At 54.3% G+C, this 15,374-nt stretch overlaps 1 protein-coding gene across 1 annotated transcript in view; it reads left to right on the top strand.

The window, feature by feature from the left end:
* The first annotated feature begins 12,990 nt into the window (after positions 1-12,990).
* The window catches only part of LOC146356776 (uncharacterized), a 143,373-nt gene continuing 140,989 nt past the window's right edge, over positions 12,991-15,374 (top strand). Inside the window, 1 exon segment of the mRNA XM_084831956.1 lies at positions 12,991-13,076. The gene's annotated coding sequence lies outside the window, so the exon portion shown is untranslated.

The following is a 15,374-nucleotide window of genomic DNA, read 5'->3' as shown; positions in this document are numbered from 1 at the left end:
GGCTGGGCCAAAGCCGAAAGGACACTCAGCTGTGGATGTGTCTGGTGGTGAAAAGAAAATCCAATGCTGTAAAGAACAATCTTGTTGAGGAACCTGGAATGTCAGATCAATGAATCAAGGTAAGCTGGAGGTGGTCAAACATGAGATGGCAAGATTGAACATCGACAACTTGGGAATCAGCGAACTAAAACGGACAAGCATGGGTGAATTTAATTCAGGTGACCATCATATCTACTACCGTGGGCAAGAATCCCTTAGAAATGGAGTAGCACTCATAGTCAACAAAAGGGTGGGAAAAGCAGTACTGGGGTACAATCTCAAAAACGACAGAATGATCTCAGTACAAATCCAAGGCAAACCATTCAACATCACAGTCATTCAAGTCTATGCCCCAACCACTGAGGCTGAAGAAGCTGAGCGTGATCGGTTCTGTGAAGACCTACAACACCTTCTAGAACTAACACCAAAAAAAGATGTCCTCTTCATCATAGGGGATTGGAATGCTAAAGTAGGAAGTCAAGAAATCACGGGGATAACAGGCAAGCATGGCCTTTGTGTAGAAAATGAAGCAGGACAAAGGCTAATAGAGATTTGCCAAGAGAACACGCTGATCATAGCAAACACACTTTTCCAACAGCACAAGAGGCGACTCTACACATGGACATCACCAGATGGTCAATATCGGCTTTACAAGTAGCTGAGGAAAGAAGGGAAGCGAAAAGCAAGGGAGAAAGGGGAAGATATATCCAACTGAACGCAGAGTGCCAGAGAATAGCAAGGAGAGACAAGAAGGCCTTCTTAAATGAGCAATGCAAAGAAATCGAGGAAAACAATAGAAGGGGAAAGGCTAGACATCTTTTCAAGAAAATCGGAGATATCAAGGGAACGTTTTGTGCAAAGACAGGCATGATAAAGGACAAAGAAGGCAGGGACCTAACAGAAGCAGATGAGATTAAGAAGAGGTGGAAAGAATACATGAAGAACTATACAGGAAAGATCTTAATGTCCCTGATAGCCATGATAGTGCGGTCACTGAACTTGAGCCGGACATCCTCGAGAGTGAGGTCAAGTGGGTCTTAGGAAGCATTACTAACAACAAAGCTAGCGGAGATGACAGTATTCCAGCTGAGCTATTTAAAATCCTAAAAGATGATGCTGTTAAAGTGCTGCATTCAATATGCCAACACATTTGGAACACTCAGCAGCGGCCACAAGACTGGAAAAGGCCAGTTTACATTCCAATTCCAAAGAAGGGCAATGCCAAAGAGTGTTCAAACTACCACACAATTGCGCTCATTTCACATGCCAGCAAGGTGATGCTCAAAGACCTACAAGCTAGGCTTCAGCAGTACGTGAACCGAGAACTACCGGAAGTACAAGCTGGGTTTCGAAGAGGCAGAGGAACTAGAGATCAAATCGCCAACGTTCGTTGGATCATGGAGAAAGCAAGAGAATTCCAGAAAAACGTCTATTTCTGCTTCATTGACTACGCTAAAGCCTTTGCTTGTGTGGATCACAACAAACTCTGGCAAATTCTGAAAGAGATGGGGGTACCAGACCACCTTACCTGTCTCCTGAGAAACCTGTACGAGGGACAAGAAGCAACAGTAAGAACCAGACATGGAACAACCGAGTGGTTCAAAATTGGGAAAGGAGTACAACAAGGCTGTATATTGTCGCCCTGCTTATTTAATTTATATGCAGAGTGCATCATGAGAAACGCCGGGTTGGATGAATCACAGGTCAGAATTAAGATTGCCGGGAGAATTATCAACAACCTCGGATATGCAGACGATACCACCCTAATGGCAGAAAGTGAAGAGGATCTCAAGAGCCTCTTGTTGAGGGTGAAAGTGGAGAGCGCAAAAGCTGGTTTGAAACTCAACATTCAAAAAACAAAGATCGTGGCATCTGGCCCCATCACGTCCTGGCATATAGAAGGGGAAGAAATGGAAGCAGTGACAGGTTTTATTTTCTTGTGCTCCAAGATCACCGCAGACGGTGACTGTAGCCATGAAATTAAAAGACGCTCCTTGGGAGGAAAGCTATAGCAAACCTAGACAGCGTAGTAAGAAGCAGAGACATCACCTTGCCGACAAAGGTCCGTCTAATCAAAGCTATGGTTTTCCCAGTAGCAACGTATGGCTGTGAGAGCTGGACTGTAAGGAAGGCTGAGCGCCGAAGAATCGATGCTTTCGAACTGTGGTGCTGGAGAAGACTCTTACGAGTCCCCTGGACTGCAAGGAGGTCAAATCAGTCAATCCTGAAGGAAACCAACCCTGACTGCTCTTTGGAAGGACAGATACTGAAGCTGAACCTCAAATATTTTGGCCACCTAATGCGAAAACTCCCTGGAAAAGACCCTGATGCTGGGAAAGATCGAAGGCAAAAGGAGAAGGGGACGGCAGAGGATGAGATGGCTCGATAGCATCACCGATGCAATGAATATGGACTTGAGCACGCTCCGGGAGGGAGCGCAGGACAGGAAGGCCTGGCGTGCTATGGTCCATGGGGTCACGTTGGACACGACTTAATGACTGAACAACAACAACAACAACAACAGTTCCTGTACCGCCTTTCTGAAACCAAGCAGCTCCAGTCAGTCAGTATAGCGTAGTGGTTAGAGTGTTGGGCTGGGACTCAGCCTTGAAGTTCACTGCGTGATTTGGTGCCAGTCACCAACTCTAAGCCTAACCTACTTCACGGGGTTCATTGTGAAGTTAAAACTGAGAGGAGGAAGACCATGTAAGCCAGCTTGGGTTCCTTGCAAGAGAAAAAAGGCCAGATTTCATTGCAATATTGTAACATCTTGTAACCAAGGTGGTGCACAAAAAATTAAAAACCAAGTCACAAACAACAAAGTTAAAAAGGGCCCACTGACTGCTGCGCCCTGGACTTGGTCCGCCTCTTCCCTGCTGCAGCCGCCTGATGGGCCTGCCTTCCCCTCTGGCCCAGACACGAGTGGGGGTAAAAGGAGGAGGAAGAGATGCAGCCACCCGGCCGACTTGCTCGCCACCCCGCTGACTTGCTCCCGGGCTCTCTGCCAGCGGAGCACGTGGGCAGCAGTAGGGCTCTCAGAAACCTGGAGCCAGCACCAGGGTCTGGGGCAAACCCTGCAGAGCCCTGGCTCAGACTGCACCGGAGCAAATGAAAGCAGATGCTGGGTGCACGACTCTACCTCCTCTTGCCCTCTCCGGGGGTTTAAAAAGGAGAGAGAGAATATTAGCGAGCCTCGCAAATGTATTAGAGAATGCATCTTCTAGGATTAAAAACAGAGAGAAATGCCATCACAAATCCAACTTGTGATTTATGTTTCTCCCTGATCTGGTTGCACGTTTTTCATGACTTGGCTGAATTCATTTCCTGTGCAACAAACTGGGAAATGCCCTTCAACACAAATCAAGAAACCTGACAAATTTATTATGGCGGAACATCCGACCACCCCTTGTTACGTGCTGCAGAGAGCAGCACAGCCAGTGCAACTGGGGAGGGGAGGGGAGGGGAGGGGAGGGCTGCTACATCACATTCAGCCTGGTTCTGAGGGCCACAGGGTCATTAAATTAAATGGCTTTTAAACTTCTCATATTGTATATAAAACCACAAAGTGCAGCATAAAAACACAAAAGCTTAAAGCCACAACAGAACAGTACAACCAGAATACAAACTAGCAGAAATGCAGACTTGCAATACCAGAGCTAAAAGATTAGGAAGCTAAAATGCCGGGAGGATGAAAAGGGAAGGAGCCCTGCGGCAAACGCCTTCGGGCCAGCGCCTGGCGGGGGGCGCCGGGCCCAGGAGCTCCCAGAACGCGCACCACGACGGCAGCAAAGGCTGGCGGCGGGACCCGCGCCCGCCTGCTTCCGGCCCGCCAGACGCGCCCCGGCCCGCCCAGCCCAGGAGGCGCGCAGCAGGGGCCCCCGCTCTGCCCCGGGTCCGGCAGCGCCGCGCGGCCTCGCACGGCTCTTCTGGCGCGGAACAACCGCGGCGCGCTCCCCGCCGGGGGGCCGGGCTGCCGGGAGCCGGCGCCCGGGGCTGGCCCGGCGTCGCTCGGGCGCCGCGCGAGCCTGGCGCTGCCGCGGCAGGGCTCGCGGGCCGCGGCCCCGGAAGCGAGGCACTCGCCAGGGCGGCCCGCCAGGGCCAGGGCGGCGGCGCCCAGGAGCAGGAGGCGCCCCGCGGAGCCAAGGCGCGCCATCGCCCGGGCGCTCGGCTCCGCGTCCCGCGTCAGCCCGCCGGGGACGCGCGCGGCTGCGGGGCGCCTCTGGCCGGGCGGGAGCGCGGCCGGCGCGCGGTTTCCGGGAGGGCGGCGGGGCGGGGCGGTCACGGGATCGGGGGGCCGGGCGGCGCGCGCAGCTGTGGGCCGGCGCTGCCTGAGCGCGCCTGGGTCGCGCCCCGAGAGCGCGAAACGGGGCCTCCGCGCGCATTTCGGGAATCGCAGCAGAGGGCGGCGGCGAGACCGGCTGCAGCCACGGCAGCTTCGGAGAGCAGCGCGAGCGGAAGTGAAGGCGCCCAGCACCCGCTGCTTGCCTCAGAAGGGCCGGGCAGCCCGCGCAGCCCCCGGCGCCAAGCAGCCGCTGCAGCGCCGCGCCCCGCGCTCGCGGGGCCGCACAGCGGCGCGTTCCGGAGACCGGCAGCAGGCGGCGGGCGCGGCGCGTCTGTGGGGGGGCGCGGCGCGGCGCGGCGCGGGGCGGGCTGGGGGGGCGAGCCGCGCCTCGACGGGGGCGCCAAGCGGTGCCATGTAGACGCAGCGCTGGGCGCAGGAAGGCGGAGCCGCGTCGGAGGAGCTGCGATTAACGGCAAGCCGGAGGAAGCCTGGCTGAGGCGGGCCTGCTCAGGCGGCCTCGGAGCGCGGCACGTTCTCTGCCTCCCGAACTGCACGGGGCGGGGGGGGGCGGGGTTCCAGCGGGCGGGCGGGTTCCAGCCTCCAGATTTCCCCTGTTGGGGCTTTGGGTGGTGTAGAAGCGCGATTCGATATTAACAGCGACAGCAACAGCCCTTGCCGGAGATGGCGAGATGGCCTCTGGCTGGAGTCTGCCAGGCAGGCGGGCAGGCCGCTTGGGATGAGAAGCCCCGGGGGCAGGATCCCCACCCTGCCCAGGCAAGTGTAACACTTCTTTGAAAGGGGCTCACAGCACAGGCTTTGTATGGGGACAATTAAAATATATTTTAACGTCGCAATTAAAAACAATATTGCGTATGTAATAATTTTACATGCATAACCCACCGGAACAATAAAACAGAGCACAGCCCTCCCAAAGTTCTGGGTTTTTTTCCAGCTTCAGTCCACAACAAAGGGACCCTCAACTGCATCGTCGCCAGCGCTCAATCACCTTGCCCCAAAACGGCAGGTTCGAGACTGGGCGAAAGTTGTTCAGAACTTGGGGATCCAAGGAGGGCTTCTTTAAGAGCGGTCTTATCACTGCCTCCTTGAGGGCTGATGGCATCGCTCCCTCCTCAAGGGAGGCGTTCACCACCGCCCTGATCCCCTCACCCAGTCTCTCTCTGCAGCCCATAATGAGAATGGTGGGATCCAAAATAACGGGGCTTTATTTCATCACGAACCGCTGGGGGGGAAAGCACAGAAACGTCTCTCATCACAGGAGGTGACAGGAAACTACAATAGGGTTACAAACCTCAGTCCTAAAACCTATTTCAGGAAAAGCCAAGCTGTAACATTGGGTGAGAAAACACAGAGGAAAATTGAGTTTTTAACTACAAAAGAGGAAGGGGTCTTGGAGAGATGTAAGAGTCTAAATTTCCCTTATGACGGGAAGTCAAAAGATGAATTAAAATGGATGCTAATAGATCACCTCAGCAGCTGGAGAGGCTAAGGTAAATTGACTAAGACATGTGCATATGGAAATACATATCTGCACAGAAATGCAGGAGGAGGAGCTTGGTGGCCGCATTGACAGCATCTGGATCAAAATAAATGGCGCAAAGAATAAAAGGAACCTGGTGATCAGAGTCTACTACCGGCCTCCCAACCAAGGAGAAGATGAGGATGAAACTTTTGAAAAGCAAATAGCCAGTGTTTCAAGGAAGCACGATGTAGTAATGGGGGACTTCAATTTGGGAGACAAATCCGGGGAAAAAGAGAACATTCTTGGACAGAATGGGGGAACTACAGCAGCAAAGGGAAGACCAGAAGCTTGAAGAGCAACAGCAAGATGAGGCAGTGGGAAATGCTGAGGTGAAGAAAAGTAGAGTAGAGGATACTCCTTGGAAAATGGTGACAGGAGAAGAAGAACTAGATGCCACTCTGCACCAGTGGAGCTGTGGAACCGATTCCAGGTACTTGCGGATGAGACCGGAGGACAGCCTGCAGAGGAAGAATCACAGGGGAACCTACATGAGAGTGAGCAAGAGGCTGAAGGTCAGTCAAACAGAGGCGATGAAACCCAGGCCTACAACAAGGAGAAGAGAAGAGTGGTAGTAGCGAGAGACTCCTTGCTGCGTGGGATCGAGCCCCAAGTATGTCGCGAAGACCCGTGGACTCGCCAGGTATGCTGTCTCCCGGGAGGACGGATTAGAGACGTGACTGAAAGGTTGCCTGCACTCAGAAAGCCCACTGACAGGTATCCCTTTCTTCTCATCCATGTGGGAACAAATGATACCGCCAAGCGGAGCTACGAAGAAATCACGTTAGACTTTGAAGCTCTGGGAAGGAAACTCAAGAACTTTGGGGCCCAGATAGTTTTCTCATCCATCCTTCCAGTAGTTAGAAGAGGGAGAGAAAGGGAAAGACTGACTGGCTACGAAGGTGGTGCCGATGAGAGAGATTTGGATTCTGGAACACGGGCTATACTTCCTGGAAGATGGGCTGTTGGCAACGGACGGGTTGCACCTCACAGAGGATGGGAAGAATGTGTTTGGCCACAGCATGAAGAACTTCATCAGGAGGGCTTTAAACTGAATCTTACGGGGAAGCCCTATAACCCAGTTCTTGTATTAAAAACAATGGTGCTAGGAGAAGAAATGTTGAGGACTGCAACCCCACGCGGGAGGGGGAGGAGGAGCCGTTTCATATGTGTCACAATGTCTATAAAACCAATGTGCTGATGTATTTCAGGGCTTCTGGCTCTTTGGAAATGATTCCAGCCTTAAGCCCACGTGTTAAATAATCTCTTTTTCCTTCACTCCGTGGTCTCTCTGACTCTGGGTTCTGCAACAGTGATAGGCTACGTAAACATTTACGTAGCCTATCATGGTGTTTTTTTAAAATCACGTTTTTTCGTTTTTGTTTTAATCTGGAAACGGTAGCGGCAGCCGGTCAGAAGACCAGCCACCGCAGCCGCCGCTGCCAGGAAGATCCGCCCAAGGTAAGTCCCGTCCCGGGGAGGGGGGGGTGGCGGGCCATTCCGCCACCGATTTCGGGGGGCTGAATGCGCTGGTATTCGGCCTCCCCGAGATCCGTGGTGGAACTTTCGTACATCCCTACTGTACCCTCTCCAGCTTGTCTTCATCCTTCTTAAAGTGCGGTGCCCAGAACTGGACACAGTACTCCAGATGAGGCCTAACCAGTGCTGAGTGGAGGGGAACTAGTTGTCAAGGGCTCCTTGGAGGCCTCTCTCAGTCTAATCCAGTAGCCAAGTCCAGACACAGACAAAGGGATTCTTTTCAAAGCTTTATTCCTCTTTTACAACTTAACAACTCTGCTGTTAGCAACTAGATATGAGCAGCAGAGTACCTATGCCCTAAGTTGGAACAGTTGGTCCCCGTTTGAAAGGGAATCCCTGGCAGACCCTGAACTTGTGGGCTAGAGAGACTCCCTCCCCTTTTCCCTTGGATCCTCTGGGCGCAACCGTTGTTTGTGCGCCAACCGGGCACTACGCCTCCTTTCCGCGCCCTCCATTTGGCGCCGCTGTCTGCGTCGGCGTCGCGTGTCCAGCAACTCTGCTTCCTGTGCTCTGTCACTCCCAGGACTGCTATCTATGCTAGGAATGCCGGTGGGAGGAATCTCTGTCAGCTGTTGGCCCTGGGAAAGATGAACATGCCCCTCTCCAGGAGCGGCTCCTCTTCCTCAGAATCAGAACTACTCTGGGATTCTATGGGCTCAGTGTCCACCCTGACACTAGTAGAACCCACTCCCTAGGGAGGTGGTGGGCTCTCCCACACTGCAGGCGTTCAAGGTGAGGCTGGACGGCCACCTGTCTGGGATGCTCTGACTTGGATTCCAGCATTAAGCAGGGGGTTGGACTCGATGGCCTTGTAGGCCCCTTCCAACCCTACGATTCTGTGATTCATATGAACAATCCAGATGCAACCATGCACCTCCTGGACAATGGCAGATTCAGGGGTTTTATACTCTTCTTCCCTCATTGGGGCTCATGAGATCAAAGAGGGGTTCAGTATGTTCTTTGCTGATAATACATCATGTGCCCAGTTTCCCAAGATTGACATTGCTTGTAGACAGCCAGGCACCTCCTTCCGACTCTCCAACGTCCTTGTTATCAGAACATCCGCAGATGCCCCTCCGTTATTGGCCCATGTCCCTCTTTCGTAACTGATAACTCAGTCGCATACTCTGGCACTCTTCAGCACATACCAGAGCACCCTCATCTGGCCCTCCGGCAATAACACCATTTACTCTCCATTCACACCTCCCTTTACTGGTCTGGGCTATTCACGTGACATGGACCGGTTTAGAACGTTGACCTTTTTGCATTTCATAGTGTTCTGAATTCACACACAAGATATCGCGGGTTACAGATCACATTCCAGGATGTTCACACTTCAGGCTTGAGTTCAGGGTCAAACGTTGCATTCGAATTCTTTTCACACCACATTTATCACATTGCCGAAGAAAATAAGAGTACACCAGGTGCCAGTAGCCTACAAGATCATCTACTGTGAGCAGGAAGAGAAGTTATACCTAGAAGCTACCTTTATTGACAAAAATCAAGTAAAGGAGGATTTAAGAAATGAGAGAAATTGATAAAAGTGATAAAGTATTGGGAGTGAATAAGGGAAATATAAGTGGATATGAAGGGACATTAGAAAGAGAACTCGGAGAAAAACAGGAAAAATAAAATCACGCTGCGCTCCGAGGGGCCGCCAGAGCGCTCCTCCGGAGCAGACACAGCTCCCGCCTTCCCCAGACCCTTCCCGGGTTCCCCAAGGAAGGGGGCGTCGGGGGGCCCGAGGAACTGGCTTTTCTCCCCAGCGCCCCGGGAAGGCCGCTGGGGCCTCCGTTCCCGCCCCGGCTCCGGCCCGCAGCTCCCGCGCTCCCCGCCCCTGGCCCCGCTGGCTGCGGCTGACGGGGCTGCGGCCCGAGGGTCTCCGGGCCCCGGCGGCGCGCCCTGCCGGGGAACAGCGGCGAGCCGGAGGCGCCGGCCCGGCCCGGCCCGGCCCGCTCCCGGCCGTCCCCGCGAGCGCCGGGGCAGCGCCCGGAGGGCGGAGCCCGAGCGGGGCGCGTCCTAGAGAGGCCCTGGCGGGGAAGCTGCTCCCCTCCCGCCCCCTCCCCGTGGGAAAAGAGCCCGCGATGTTCCCACGCCGCGGCTCGCGCCCGCCCCGCCCCACGAAGGAGCCGGTGAGCGCGCGCGGGGCTCCTCGCCTCCCCCCGCGGGCCCCTGGGGCGGGGCGAGGCGCAGAGGGGGAAGCCGCGCGGCAGGGCGGCGGCGGGCAGAGCGGCGCCGAGAGGCTGGCGCGCGGAGGCCCGCTCGGGGCCCAGACGGAGGGTGGGCCGGACCCCGTGGGGCTCGGGGGAGCCGCCCTTGGCCGGAGCCCTGCGCGGCCGGCGGGCGACCCGCGCAGGATGCGACCTCCCCCGGCTCCAGGACGAGGCTGGGGCCCCTCGCGTCCTCCGGGGGCGAAGGCGGAGGGGCCCCCGCGCCGGCCAGGAGGGGAGCCGTGCGGCGCTCCGGGAAGCCCCGGCAGGAGAGCCGGAGGGGCGGCGGCGCCCGGCGGGAGGAGGCGCGCCAGCGCTGCCGGGCTGCGGCCGCCTCCACCGCCTGTGCCGCCGCTGGCTGGAGCCGGGGCGGCGGCGCAAGCCGCCCGTCGTGGACCCGCTGGTGCTGGAGCAGCTCCTGGCCGTCCTGCCCGCGGAGGCGGCGCGCTGGGCGCGCGAATGCGGGCCGGGGAGCAGCTGCCCGGCGGTGGCCCTGCCGAGCCGGCCGAGGAGCGGCGGCGGCAGCTGCAGGTGGGGGGACTTCGCCCTGGGAGCCCCCGAGGCGGAGACCCGAAACATCCCCCCCAGTGTCACCCAGGAAGGGGTGTCCCATCCCCACCCCCTCGCTGAACGCCCCACAGGATAGTGCTTCTGAATGTGTGGATCTGGCCCTTCCTGGTGGGGGGCCACAAAACAATTGAAGGGGGTTGGGAGGTTCCGGGGGCGGGATCCATCTCCAGCCAGTGGTGCAGCCCTCCCAGTGGTGCAGCCCTCCCTCTCCGCTCAGTTGGTTTTAGGAGGGGGTTTGAGGCGCCCTGTTCTATTCCTCTTTGGACGCCAGGGATGAATGATCAGCCCCGCTCCTTATGTGCCTGCCTGCCAAGGACCCGGCTGTGAGCGAGCTGGGAGGCAGAATCAGTGCAGCAGGAGGCCTCAGTGCAAAGGACGGGGAAATGCTGCCCTCGGCCTCTGCTTGCCCCACTCCTTTCAGAATAACGTAATAGTCATTCCTCACCTGGGCTCCCTCCTCCTTTTCCAGCTGCAGGGGATGTTAGCCCAAGTGGCCCCAGACGTTGCTGAACCAGTGAGGGCTCCGTCGCGAGCAAAAGAGAGGCTGCAGTTCGGGGGGATCCTGCGGGGTAAGGGTCTCTGGGTAAGGATCAATGGGGCATTTTTCAATACGGCCTCCATCTGTCACCTGTGCTTGATATCTGTGGGCTGCTTTTAAGTTCCCCTTGAGCCTGGGCGGGGAGAAGAAACGTCTGTCTAACATATAGTCAGGGCCTGAAGTATTGCAACAAGGATAACCGTTTTGGCAGTTGGCCTCTGTACACCACCACATTGAAGTTGAAAGGAAACACACCCAGATGGGAGCGAAGCCAGGACTTCCAGCTGTAATTCAAGGGGTGTGACAAAAGTGGGGCACTACCCATCCAGGAAGGACAGCCAGTGGCAGACACCCCCCCCCCATCGTTGGTGGCTCATAAGTAATGAAACAAACCAACATCATTTCAAACTGAAGGCTCGCCTTTAATACCTGGATGAAAATCCTTTGCAGTCAACGACTGCCTGAAGTCTGGAACCCATGGACATGACCGAAGGCTGAGTTTCCTCCCTCGAGATGCTTTGCCAGGCCTTCACTGCAGCTGCCTTCAGCTGCTGCTTGTTTGTGGGTCTTTCTGCCATCAGTCTTGTCTTCAGCAAGTGAGAAGCATGCTCTGTTGGGCTGAGACCAGGTGACTGACTTGGCCATTGAAGAACATCCCACTTCTTTGCCTTGAGAAACCCTTGGGTAGCTTTTGCTTTATGTTTTGGGTCATTACCCATCTGGAAGATGAAGCGGCATCCTATCAGTTTGGCAGCATTCGGCTGAATCTGAGCAGAAAGTATAGCCCTATACACTTCAGAATTCATCCTGCTGCTTTTGTCAGCAGTCAGGTCATCAATAAACACCAGTGACCCGGCTCCCTTGGCAGCCACACATGCCCATGCTGCAACACTGCCTCCACCACGGTTGACAGATGATATAGTAAGCTTTGGATCATGAGCTGTTCCTTTCCTTCTCCATACTTTTCTCTTCCCATCATTCTGGTACAAGTTAATCTTGGTTTCATCAGTCCAAAGAATCTTCTTCCAGAACTGGGCGGGCTTTTTTAGGCGTTTGCTGGCAAAGGCTAATCCGGCCTGTCTGTTCTTGAGCGTTACCAGTGGTTTGCACCTTGCCGTGAAGCCTCTGTATTTACATTCATAAAGCCGTCTCTTGACTGTAGATGTTGACAATGACATGCCTACCTCCGCAAGAGCGTTCTTGGCCTGGCTAGATGTTGTGAAAGGGTTCCTCTTCGCCATGAGCGGCATTCTGCGGTCATCCACTTTAGTTGTCGTCTGTGGTCCTCCAGGCCTTTTGCTGTCGCTGAGCTTGCCAGTTAATTGTTTTTGCTCTCTCTCAGATGGGTGTATTTTGTTTCCTCGGCCTAATGATGGCCTCCTTCACTCGCATGGACACCCCTTTGGACCTCATGTTGGGGGTTCCAGTGAACAGCTACCACATGCAAATGTACCACTCAGAACCACCTCCAGGCCTTTTCTCTGCTTGATTGGCCATGGGACACCCAGGAAACAGGCCACACCTGGCCATGCAGCTGCTTGTCAGCCATTCGTTCCATTACTTGTGAGCCACCGACGACGTGTGTGTGTGTGTGCGCGCGCGCGCGCCACTGGCTGTCCTTCCTGGATGGTTAGTGCCCCACTTTTGTCAAGCCCCTTGAATTACAGCTGGAAATCCTGGCTTCGCTCCCATCTGGGTGTGTTTCCTTTCAACTTCAATGTGGTGGTGTACAGAGGCCAACTGCCAAAACAGTTATCTTTGTTCCAATATTTCTGGCCCTGACTGTATGAAAAAGATGATTTGTTTCAATAGATTAAGAGTTTATATAAATTGAATTATGGACAAAAACAAAGTGGAGGAAGATTGATTTCACGCTAGCAACTAAAATGCAAATGTGCTTGAGGTCTAAACTATCTTCCTACCTTCCTTTTTTGTCTTTCTCTTAGGAAATAGGAAGAGATGCAGAGATGGCGAGAGGACACAGGGGCTTCTTCCCATCCTCTCTGTGCTGGAGTGGGAAGAACTTCTGGGCAGCCGGAACAGGTACAGGAGGCCTGGGTGCCTCAGGCCCCTGCACGACTCTCTGGGCCGGAAAGAAGGATCTATCACAGGTGGCAGCCAAGAAGGCCTGGAATGTCCCACAGGGTGCCCTGGATCCCATGGGAGGGCCTCCAACCAACTCCCCTCTCCTGCCTCTCCTGCATCATCTGCTCAGGGAAACTCTTCCTCTTCCAGGCTCCGGTGACCTTTGAGGAGGTGGCCGTGCGCTTCTCGGCGGAGGAGGGGGCTCTGCTGGACCCAGGCCAGAGGGCTCTGCACAGGGAAGTCAGGCGGAGAACTACAGGACTCTGGCCTCTCTGGGTAAGGCTCCCTCTTTCCCTGGGCTGACACATCCTGGAATCCTAGAGTTGGAAGGGACCTCAGAGCCCATCTAGACCAACCTCCCGGTCAGTGCAGCCTCTGTTCTGCAGGGTCCAGCTCCTTGTGCAGCCTGCCAGGATTCTTGGAATGTCCCCCATTTTTCCTTCTCATGGGAATAGTTTGTGATTGTGCCTTCATGGAATCCCACCCAAGTTCTCCCTGAGCTTCTTTGAATTGGCTTTCCTGAAGTCCAAGGTGCGCATTCAACTGAGCTCAGTTTTCACTGTCCTCTCTGTCATGATTTACATTACAAGAAGACACCGTCACTTTCCCTGAAGGTTCCTGCCACTTCCACTTCATCTGCCATTTCTTCCTGGTTGGTCAGGATTAAGTCCAGGAAAGAAGGTTCCCCTGTTCCTCCTTCCACCTTCTGGAAGACGAAGTTGTCAGCAGGACAAGTCAAAAACATATTAGATCCACCATTCTTTGGAGACTCCCAGCAGATGTCAGAGCAGCTGAATTCCCCCATGGCTGCGCCTGCTAGCCTCTGTGAAAGTGTCGCCCCTTGTGCCAGGAAAGCACCGTCCGTGTCTTCTGGCTGGCTGGCTGCCTGGCAAACTCCCACACCAAGATCCCTCTTCTTCCTCCCTGCCCCTGTCTTTACCCAAAGGCTTCCAGCCGGGCTTCCATGCTCAGCATCATGGGTTTCCTCCCAGGAGGATATATTCCTGAGATGTAATGCTTCTCCCCGCCCCCTCCTCCTGGGCCCGTTTCGTTTGCGAAGTGGCACTGTTCCCGTCATGAGTCTTATCCCCCCAGCCTCAGTGATGCCTCTCAGATCATACGTACCCTCCTGCATTACGGTCTCACGTTCATCCTCTTTGGCTCCCGTCCTTCGTGCACAGGCATCAGTGGGATCCTCCTCCCGGGCCTTGTCTCCTCTCGGTCCTGCGTGTCCTTCTCCATAAGACGTGGCCTAGGAGCCCTGAGCTCCGGGCTTTCCCACCCCTCCTGTGAGTTAGCTTGAAGGCCCCTCGATCAGGGTTATGAGGCTCCTGCCAAGACGGGCCTCTGCAGTCCCCGCGCGGTGCAGCCCAGGGGTCCTTCATACCGGCATCGGAGGCCACGGTCCGCCAGCCCGTTCTGAAGGACGCCATCTGCGTTGCCCGCTGTCCTCCTTTCTGTACCGGTGCCCCGGCCTTTGACAGGGAGGAGTGATGAAAACGCCATTTATCCCCCCAGTTCCCAGAAAGATGCCTTCTCATGAAATGCAAGCGCTAAATATGAACGAAGAACAACTGAGAATTTGAGAATGCACATAAGCAAGAAGTTTTGTATTAAACTATTGTAGAGAAGGCAACACAGAGACACAAGCAGGTTGACAGTGACTTCTGGGTAACTGGCATACAAATGATGGTCAAGATGGCCTGGATGGTATCCAAAGAGAAAATGCTGCTTTAAAGCCCTGTCACTTGGGCCTAAAAGTTACTTGAGGAATGAACAGGTGTGAGGCCGTATTATTCCAGGTCAAAAGAGAATTCAGTTAATGAGTTAACCTATCAGTTAATGAGCAAAAAATATTGTGCAAGGTATACACATCGAAACGCCTGATATACAGATGTGTAGGAAAATTGGTAGATTTAAGTTTCATTGGCCAATGCTGAGTAAAGAGTTATCTTCTCAGAGGTATAATTCAAAGTAGGTTTTATCTAGCCTGAAAAGTGTACATGTAAGCCTTCTTTGTATGTTCTAAATTTCTGAAGAATGTGTAACAACAATGAAATGATTAAGACCGTGAGCCCTAATGTATGGGACAGCTGACAATATTAGTTCTGAGGAAATGTCCATATGAGAAAGTATAAGTATGTGCTGATTCTACAATGTGGGAGCTGCTTCTTCGAAGCTCACCAGGCCGGAGTACCTGTCCGCTGAATAGCCCATTCAGTACTGAATAGGGAACGTGGAATTTAGAGTGAGATCTCTCCCTTTAAAGGTATTAAGACTAGACGTCTAAGAACAAGAAATAGTTTGTTGTTCAGTCGTTCAGTCGTGTCCGACTCTTCGTGACCCCATGGACCATAGCACGCCAGGCCTTCCTGTCCTGCGCTCTCTCCCGGAGCGTGCTCAAGTTCATATTCATTGCATCCGTGATGCTATCTAGCCATCTCATCCTCTGTCGTCCCCTTCTCCTTTTGCCTTCAGTCTTTCCCAGCATCAGGGTCTTTTCCAGGGAGTTTTCTCTTCGCATTAGGTGGCCAAAATATTTGAGCTTCAGCTTCAGTATCTGTCCTTCCAATG

Source organism: Heloderma suspectum, chromosome 2 (assembly GCF_057233095.1).
Source record: "Heloderma suspectum isolate Gila_16-S chromosome 2, 16-S_ref, whole genome shotgun sequence".
NCBI lineage: Eukaryota > Metazoa > Chordata > Lepidosauria > Squamata > Helodermatidae > Heloderma > Heloderma suspectum.
The sequence above is the reverse complement of the archived record's forward strand: the minus strand, read 5'-3'. Positions and strand labels throughout refer to the sequence as shown.